This window comes from Apostichopus japonicus, chromosome 9, assembly GCF_037975245.1.
Source record: "Apostichopus japonicus isolate 1M-3 chromosome 9, ASM3797524v1, whole genome shotgun sequence".
In the NCBI taxonomy this organism is placed as follows: Eukaryota; Metazoa; Echinodermata; class Holothuroidea; order Aspidochirotida; family Stichopodidae; genus Apostichopus; species Apostichopus japonicus.
In genome coordinates this window covers 18,342,722-18,352,761 of record NC_092569.1, presented here as the reverse complement: position 1 = coordinate 18,352,761, position 10,040 = coordinate 18,342,722, and the positions used below count along the sequence as shown (strand labels likewise).

The window sequence follows — 10,040 nt, the reverse complement described above, 5'->3', positions numbered from 1 at the left end:
ATCACAAATAGTATATTTCGAGATAATTTGATCAGATTCCCCGTTTCCGAACATTTCAATCTTCATAGACATTCTCTCAAAAACTAAAAATGTATTTTAATTGCCTCGAACTTCAAATTCGCTACTGAACGTAAACGTAAAGAAATCGATTGGATCTTTCGTATTAAGTCACCGGCCTCGACAAAGACTTGGGACCCCTTAAGTGCCTTAACAACTATCAGTTCTACAAACATGTTATCCGTTCTTTGCTCATTCATCCGCTTCCTGTATAGTCATGGTTTATTTGGTTTTTAATTCCATCAATGCAACTTACACTTATCTAGCGTCAAAATTTCATTGTGTTAGTATATTTTGTACTTTTCATTCGACTGCCAAGTATTGCTAACGAAGGCCCCAAGGGGACCGAAATTCTAATATATTTTCTAAAACTTTACTCCTTATTTGTCAATTATGAGTCATATCTTATTTCTCTGGTTTTCTATAATAATAATAATAATGATAATAATAATAAATATATATATATATGTATATATATATATGTATATAGAAATATATATTTATGTATATATATATATATAAATATATATATGTATATATATATATATATATATTATTGCAGCCTTATTTTCAATGAAATGCATCATATATTTGTTTAATGCAGCTTCTTTGTTATTCCCATCCATCCATACCTATACACGTACATGCATTGCATACATACACTCACGCATGCACACATGCATACACCATGGAGGGAAAACTGTTTTTACCTCCATGGAGGTTAAACTGTTTTTACCTCCATTTTACCTGGTTTTTTTACCTGTTTTTGACCTCCATGCATACACATACTGGTAGGTATATAAATGATCCTATTCGCCAAACACACTGTTTTCATTATTTACAACTATAGTTCTAAATAAAGGCTAAGGCCATGGCATGTCGTCAACTTAAAAAACGTTAACCTTCATTTCCTGTGTGAGAGAACGCAACGTGATAGGAATGATTACGTAATATCATCTTTCATCGGCCCTCTCGATGTTGACCGCAAACGTGGAGATGTTCAACCAGACTTTGTTGTCTTTTTTCTACCACAAACATCCGCACTATTATTTGATATCGTTAATTTTCACTGTGGTAGTTGCATACACATACGTATACGTTTGTTAGACCAGGGAGTTGTTCAGACCGCCAACGTATTTATACCCTGACAAGGTTAGACTGCTCATGCACGGATGCACCAAACGCAAAATCGTAGAGCCGAAGTTGCGAAAAAGTTCGAAACGCCTAAATAATAATTTTATAAAATGACGAGACCAAGAAATTGGTGTGTGGCAGAGGAAGACTCAAGATTTTTCTTTTTTTCGGACTTGTCCGGACTCTACTTTTGGAACCAAAGAGCCCTTGTCACCAATTACATGAAGATTCGAAATATACCGCCGATCCCAAACAGCATTAAGGTGAGGAAAAATTTTGGACTTATTTCCGTATAATGAAATATATTTTGTGTTAAGAATAACCAAGTGGAGTTTTTGGTTCTTGCATGTATATGGGTATGCTTTTAAAATAAATTGAAAGTGCATAGCCAATCGCCCCAAATCATAGCACGCTAAAATTGCTAGGCGTTTTCAAAGAGTACTTTCCTGGAAGCATTCACTCTCCATTTGTTCTCAAATATTCTAAATGAACACCCAAAGCCTTTCTTACCAAGGAAGTGATACTTCCCATGTTCGTACACTACTTGCAAGTACAACTTTCTCAGACAAATTATTCCATAACCCTCTGAGAATAAAAAGGAGTTTTGACACTGTATATGGTACTTATAACTTCTGGAGTCTAAGAATCTCTGGTAATTCTGCTTGGCAAACCTGAAAAGGTCAGTGAAGGATAAAATGTCTAAACCATACCATTCTTGAAAAACCGAATCAAGTCACCGCGTAATTAACCGACCTATAACCTCCATTGTGGTGGGTTAACTGTCAGAATGCACATTATCAGTGTTTTTTATCTTCATACAGAACTGACATCAACAGTGAATACTATTGTTCTCTGACTCGAGTCAAAGGACGCTTGAACCGCAGTGTGCTAATGTAACTGCCAAGCGTAACTTATTTGTGATTGCAGGTGTCCAACCGCAGTGTAGACAAGCATTTAACGTTATACTTTGAATTCGAACTTCTTCATGATCTGTCGTCATATTTTGTGTATTACTATTTTTAAGTTGTTGATGCAAGCACATAATGGACACCCTATACATTGCTCTAGACTGACTTTGACGAAAAAAACGTCCGTGTCATGTAGTGTGGCTTGTCCTCAACCCAAACTGATTAGAAAAGATATTTCAATCAATTCTGACTTGATTGTGAGTGAAAAAATGCTACTTGAAGCAAGTGCAATAACAAGCAAAGCTGACAGCCATTTAACAAGTCAACGAGTGACACTCCTGACGGCAGGGGCGTAGCGAAGGGGTTTTTGTTGGGGGGGGTGTGGAGAATTTGATTTGCCGACGGATCTGGAAGTGGTGACTGAAATGGGGGGTCTAAGGGGAGGGGGTGTCCCCCTCCCCTTTGGAAAAGTTTTAGTTTTGAAACGTCCTTAGATGCAATCTGGTGCATATTTTAAGTCAAATTTGATTTGCCGACGGATCTGGAAGAGGTGACTGAAATGGGGGAGGGGTCTAATTTTTAGTTTTGAAACGTCCTTAGATGCAATCTGATGTATATTTTAAGTCAAATTTGATTTGTCGACGGATCTGGAAGTGGTGACTGAAATGGGGGAGGGGTCTAAGGGGAGGGGGTGTCCCCCTCCCCTTTGGAAAGGTTTTAGTTTGAAACGTCCTTAGATGCAATCTGGTGCATATTTTAAGTCAAATTTGATTTGCCGACGGATCTGGAAGTGGTGACTGAAATGGGGGAGGGGTCTAAGGGTAGGGGGTCTACCCCTCCCCTTTGGAAAAATTAGTTTGAACGTCCTTAGATGCAATCTGGTGCATATTTTAAATCAAATTTGGCACGGAAGAAGCTCCCGTTCTCCTTTTTCTATTCAGCTTTCCTTCTTTCTTCCCCTTCCGCTCTCTTCACCTTTTCTCCTTTTGCCGACAGACCCAAAATTTGCCGACAGCGACCAAATTATTGGGGGGTGTGACACCCCCCCCCCACACCCCCCCCCGCTCGCTACGCCCCTGCCTGACGGTTTCTACTACTACAATCTGTTTCTGTGATATTTTCCGACGAACAAGAAAACGGCGACCACAGTCGCGTAGTAACATACAAGTGCTACCTCCTTAAGCTTATATTATGTACGTACGTGAATTTGACATAAAACTTGAGGGTCAAAGGTGAACAAGTGAAGTACACTACATGATGTGAGTTAGTATTAAACGTTAGGCCTACTTCAAGTTGATTCAATGACTAGGATATACCGGCATTTTAAATTTATTAGTCCTCTCGACAATTTACGGTACAATTAAAGGCAGGAGCCCAGGAAGTTATTGACCATGCGATTTTGCCAATTTTTCTGACAAGTTCGGTTCGTTGTAATACGCCTCAAATAGAACTTAGAAGAAAAGGGGCCTCTACGGGCTCTAACTTAGGCCCTAGGTAGCGTGCACACTATTTCCAGATTGAAGTCTGTGTAGGCTAGGTCACAACATCAAAGGTGAGTCCTAATTTCGTGCAGCTATTTGATTAATTCGATTGATGCTTCACGTTCCTTAACCTTCAGCTTTCATTTAAAAAAAAAAACAACGTGTGTCTTTGTTGTTTGCAAATACAAATCTGTTAAAATTTCGTAGAAAATAACATTGTCACGTCCAACTCCAACTTAGCAAGAGCTAGGCCCTAAGCCTATTTAATCAGTGAAGCCAGGATAGTGTTAACATATCAAAATTGTTAAAACGTGAAGTGCTCCTAAATCCTAATTTCGTTCCTGTTGTCGGCTACTCCAAAATCCTAAAATTTTATTGCAACTATATAATTAGTTTTGAATCAATATGATATAGTAACAAGGAATATTATTGCTTCAGAGACTGACATGCACCAGTGCAGTAAAATGTTTACAGTCTTCAATTTCATGGGGGTGAAAGCCTCATGTGTACCCCTTCTCCCCTCTGGGTCAGACATTGGGCCAAGATTGGGGTTGAGATATTGGAGTCCAAGGAGTCAAAGGACACTAGCATATTATCATATTCAGGTTTACTAACTGCTCTTTTCCACTTTAAAACAGACCCTCAACATCAGGAAGTAAAGAGAAAAGAAAGGCTCAGCAAAGGGTAACCTGTGCTTCACAAAAAGAGGAAGAGTAATAAGGATCAGCCAGTTGTCAGCCCTTTAGAATTCATCAAGAAGGAAGTTAATGCAGCATTCTTAGGTGAGAACCCTTAGAAGCTGTCAGGTACGGTAGCAGTACAATATACTGCCTCAGGAATTGGAACTGTTGTGGTTTTAGAACAGGGGGCCCCTACTAGCCAGATTGAGCATGCCAGACAATCTAATCTGGCCCACCAAAAAACAAAGGGAAAAAAAAACCAAACCTTTTGGTTCACCAATTTACTGGACAAAAAGAAAAATTGAAGAGAATTTGAATAAGCATTAACTTTCAACACGAAAAAACATTGGTAAAAGTTTGTCCTAGATGCTAAAACAATCATCTTCCATTTTCAGCAATCTATTTTTGGCCTTTTGTTAGTCAAAATTTTCTCCTGTGGCTACCATGGTGGGCCCGCATACTGTATGAGTAATATTCAGCAACCCACAACTAAAAGGACAGTAGGCAGCTGTTAAATTCATTTTACATCAGTTTCTGTGCAGTGTCCTTCATACTGAGCCATCTGTATGCCTCCTACTGCATGCCCATTAAGAACTGCCTCAACTGTTGACTTTTCACCAGAAATTTACAACATCAATAGAAGTATCAGTTTTTATTTGAGTGTTATCATGGAGGGGTCAGAACCCCATTAATAATGTGTTCATTAATTGAACATTGCTTTTCAACATACTTTAACAATCACTATAGTCACTGTGTTCATTTGGTTTGAATAGTATTTTTAGCTTTACAAAGTTTACGGAAAACCTTTTGCATACCTACAGTATGGCATTTCCCTGTCAGTTGATGTTAGCTTTGCAGAAATTTACTTACCATCGTTTTTACTTCTCCACAGGTGTTGCAAATATTGACATAGAAAATCTAGAAGTTGGTCGGAAGTTGAGAGAAGTGAATGTGTAATTTCTCACCAAACTAAAAGAGGCTATGTTAGAATTTAACAACCACAATATCAACCACTGACTGTTATAGCAACAACTTTGGAAAACTTGGAGAATTTTTCAGAACCCACGGTGAGTAATCAGCACTTGATTATAAAGTGATTTTTATAATGGAGCTTCATAATTGTTTATCAAAACCCATGCAGCAGTGACTGCTTGTGTGTGCATATGTGAGAGAGAGATGCCTTAGCTCAAATTTTGAAAACTTTGATAATTCAACAAGTGCAATATGCATGAAGTTCATACTTGGTAGAAAGCTACCCCTTAGCAAATTCTCAGCTGCAATTGTTATTTAATTGCCAGTGGTCAACCGTTATAAACCCTATAAATGACCTTACTGAAGTAAAGGTTAAGTGAAATTAGTATGCTTATCCCTCAATCGAGTGCTTACCACTTGCTGTTACTTAGTACGTCAAAAATTGTTTGAGGTCCACACCACCTAAAAATCTGAAACTTTGTTAACAGGTTATCTCACCATGTACAGCTTACATATAGTTCACACTTTGAACAATTAGAAGAATGTATTCGGTATCTACCACCTTAGTAAATTCTTCACTGCTATTGCTTTGGGAGGGGCCAAAGGTCATATGAGATAACCAATGGTCTAAACCTGAAAACTTTGTGAATGAGCTAACTCAAAGAATAAAGCTACATAGAATGTCAAATTTGTTCCTCTGATTGAATACTTGCCATCTATAATGTTAACTTTTTTGAGGTCAAATGTCATTTGAGGTAAATTTTAGTTAAATTCTGAAAACATATCTCACTAAGTACAGCTTGCATGAAGTTAATGCTCAGTATGAAGACACTCTTAGTAAATACTCAGCTGATAGTGTGTTGGGAGAAGTCAAGGTCATTTGAGGTCACTAGTGGTCAACAACTGACAACTTTTCTAGCTGAAGAAGTGAAGTTTTGGTAAATTTCAAATTTGATAGGAATTAAGCATTTGTCTTCTTTTTTTTTGGCTGTTTCGGTCAAGGTCACTCAAGGTCAGTTAATTTCAGTCTGAAAAACTTCTTGAACATGGTACCTCACCATGCACATGGCAATATTAGCCCTAGACAAGAAGAACAACATGAACAGATCTTTTACTTGACATGTGGATTCCTACATACATCATAATATTAAAAACCTTTGAAAACATGATAACTCAGGGTTGTCCACACCATATCTTTGAGTACACATTTAGTTCTCCTTTGCTAATAGTTGCAAGAGATTTTTTTTCCATTTCACTGTGGATCCCAAGTACTCAGTAGAACTCTCCCCTCCAATGCCCTACAATAACAATAGGCAAAGGAATCACTAAGCCCTGTGGCTTTCTGTTTGCATGTCAATTACACCTGATCTTTGAGGACAAAAGTCTGACATTACGCTACTTTGACTTAAGTTACTGATATATTCATTTTCACATTTTGTAACAAATTTTTCTTTCAGGCAAATGGATACCATTATGAAGTTATTGGTGGCATCCACAATCTGACAGCCTGTAAGGAGCTGAGAGAGAGAAATCCAGACAAGAATGTAAAGATACAAAACTTTGGTTAGCAAACAAGCACATCAAAATAGGGGAAACCAGGCATCATATGAGCATTGAGGTAAAGGTGACTACTATGAATGTTGTTTTTATAGAAGAATTTTTGCCGAGCAGTTATTCATCTCATTCCTCCATATTGTATATTCAGGTTGCAATGACCTATGCATTAAGACATTGAAAGTGTGTATGGAAAAGTCCTTGTCTACACATAACACATAAATTTGTGTTGTGCACACAGAATCGCTCTCTTACAGTATGTGAATTTTCAAATAATTGTTATTTAATCACTCTGATAGGAAGGATTAGGTACAATATTGTAGTTCCTTTGCCAGTTGGACCATTAACAGTATTATGCAACAGTTGCCATGGTAGTGGTTAGTTTTCCCAATAGGGGTCATTCATTGTGGGGTATTGCATGGTCACTGGAAGTGTTTGACTGAGGGAGGGGTAAAAGTTGTCTGTGTGGGGTGTCCAATTTTATGTCAAACAGTCCTCTTCAATGACTGGCTTGATTTTCTTAAAACTTGGTATGAAGGTGTTTTAGGGTTAAAGTCTATGTCTAGCAGACCCCCCCCCCCAGAAACAGGGGTCAAATGTCACATCAAATTAAATTCAATGTTTTAATTCAATATTACTCCAAGGGGACACATTACATTCAAATGGAATCTTCACTTGTATAATGGGAACAACATGTAGGCTACTAATACAGGCAGAAATGTGACCTCTGTCATAGTATTACTCAGATTGTAGAGGACAGCAGAGTGATAGCACTGCAATCATATGACAGTATAGTCCTGCTAACTTATCATATCAAAAAACATTTGCAGTCTTTGTTCATTTGTTTTTTTACTATCAATGCAACAGATAAAAAATAAATAAAATGGTTAGACTGTCAGTGTAGAATAAAGTTTTATTTCTCTCTTTTTTTCTGAAGATGACACAGAAATGCTCACACTGAGTCTGTTTGGTCTGGCCATTGCGTTCAAGAGGAAAACCATTGCAAGGAAACTTTGATGGGATGATGGCACAGAACTTAATGTGACTATTGTTGCTAGGGATGATCCTAGATCACAGAGGATGAAAAAAATGTGTATAGCACTGATTAAAAGAAGTGTATTGATTTTGGTGAAGGTCAAAGGTCATTTGGGGACAACAGGGAGGTTAATTGTCTTGTAGGGTATATGTGTTCATGTTCAGAAAGTGGCAACACTGAAACAGCCACATGGTCTTCTACTCTGCAAATCCTAAAATGCTTGTTTTAAGTGTGTGTGAAATAAAAAGGGGGGGGGAGGGGGGGGGGGGTAAGGTTACAGTGACTTTCTCTTATTATTGTATTTTTTTGGTGAAAAATTATTAGTAGGGGTATCAGTATGCCCATTAGAGCAATCTGAGGGTCTGAATAGTACATCCTTCAGAACTGCATTGTAAGCCACTTATTGTTGTTATTAATGATGTAATTTCTTATTGCTAACTGACACTCCGAGCAGTAGGGGGTGTATCGGTCTTCAGAACTGCATTCTTAGCCACCTAATGGTGTTATTATGTTATTTCAGAACTAATGGTGTAACTTCTTGGTGCTAAATGACTCTCCAACCATTAGCGGGGCGTTTTGGTACACCTCTCAGAACTGTTTTGCAAGCCACTAAATTTTGTTACTTCTTGGTGCTAAATGACACTCCAACCAGCAGCGGGGCGTATTGGTACGCCCCTTAATGGTGTTAGTTCTTGGTGCTAAATGACACTCCAACCATTAGCGGGGCGTATTGGTACGCCCCTTAGAACTGTACTGCAAGCCACTAAATTTTGTTACTTCTTGGTGCTAAATGACACTCCAACCAGTAGCGGGGCGTATTGGTACGCCCCTTAATGGTGTTAGTTCTTGGTGCTAAATGACACTCCAACCATTAGCGGGGCGTATTGGTACGCCCCTTAGAACTGTATTGCAAGCCACTAAATTTTGTTACTTCTTGGTGCTAAATGACACTCCAACCAGTAGCGGGGCGTATTGGTACGCCCCTTAATGGTGTTAGTTCTTGGTGCTAAATGACACTCCAACCATTAGCGGGGCGTATTGGTACGCCCCTTAGAACTGTATTGCAAGCCACTAAATTTTGTTACTTCTTGGTGCTAAATGACACTCCAACCAGTAGCGGGGCGTATTGGTACGCCCCTTAATGGTGTTAGTTCTTGGTGCTAAATGACACTCCAACCATTAGCGGGGCGTATTGGTACGCCCCTTAGAACTGTATTGCAAGCCACTAAATTTTGTTACTTCTTGGTGCTAAATGACACTCCAACCAGTAGCGGGGCGTATTGGTACGCCCCTTAATGGTGTTAGTTCTTGGTGCTAAATGACACTCCAACCAGTAGCGGGGCGTATTGGTACGCCCATTAGAACTGTATTGCAAGCCACTAAATGTTGTTACTTCTTGGTGCTAAATGACACTCCAACCAGTAGCGGGGCATATTGGTACGCCCCTCAGAACTGTATTGTAAGCCATTAATGGTGTTTCTTCTTGGTGCTAAATGACACTCCAACCAGTAGTGGGGCGTATTGGTACGCCCCTCAGAACTGTATTGCAAGCCACTAAATGTTGTTACTTCTTGGTGCTAAATGACACTCCAACCATTAGCGGGGCGTATTGGTACGCCCCTCAGAACTGTATTGTAAGCCATTAATGGTGTTTCTTCTTGGTGCTAAATGACACTCCCTTGCAGTTGTGGGGTGTATTTGTTTCACTGATTCACTTTTGTACAGGGACAAGAGGTATTTTTCTTCCTTTATTCATGTAAGAAATTAACCTACTAAATTTCAGTTTATGGTCATGTAGATAAAATATAACATGAAATACATAAGTTGGTACAAACAAAGAATAATTTTCTCATTGTGTTATTTTTTGTCTCAAATTTATGTATCTGCAGTATGATTACAATGCATTTGCCTTTTTAACTCACATTTTGAAGGTTTAAAGACAATGACAGTCATAGCGTAGATTTTTCCCTTATATATACCATATTTTTATACCCGAGTGCAAACGTCAATAAAAGCAATATAATTTCTGGTAAATTTATCAATGTTGAACAAAAAGTTTTCTTTTTCTTGGATAAAAGTCAGGTTTAAATAGTTCCTAGAAACCCTAAATGTTTCCTAGCCTCTTTTAGCGATATCATTTAAAAAAATGCTGAATGGGGGGGGGGGGGGGGCGGGCGGTCGCCCCCATCCCAAAATGCGTCATGTTCCCCGACGACAC

The 10,040-nt window shown here is 38.7% G+C and overlaps 1 long non-coding RNA gene across 2 annotated transcripts; it reads left to right on the top strand.

The window, feature by feature from the left end:
* Positions 1 to 632: 632 nt before the first annotated feature.
* Positions 633 to 9,666, top strand: LOC139973984 (uncharacterized). 2 transcript variants are annotated; one of them, XR_011795362.1, is made up of 5 exons: positions 633 to 1,454; positions 4,219 to 4,362; positions 5,153 to 5,327; positions 6,690 to 6,850; positions 7,724 to 9,666. It is a non-coding gene; the product is annotated as an uncharacterized lncRNA (long non-coding RNA). The 2 variants fall into 2 exon arrangements; XR_011795361.1 differs by lacking the exon at positions 633 to 1,454 and adding an exon at positions 3,180 to 3,651.
* Positions 9,667 to 10,040: the final 374 nt, after the last annotated feature.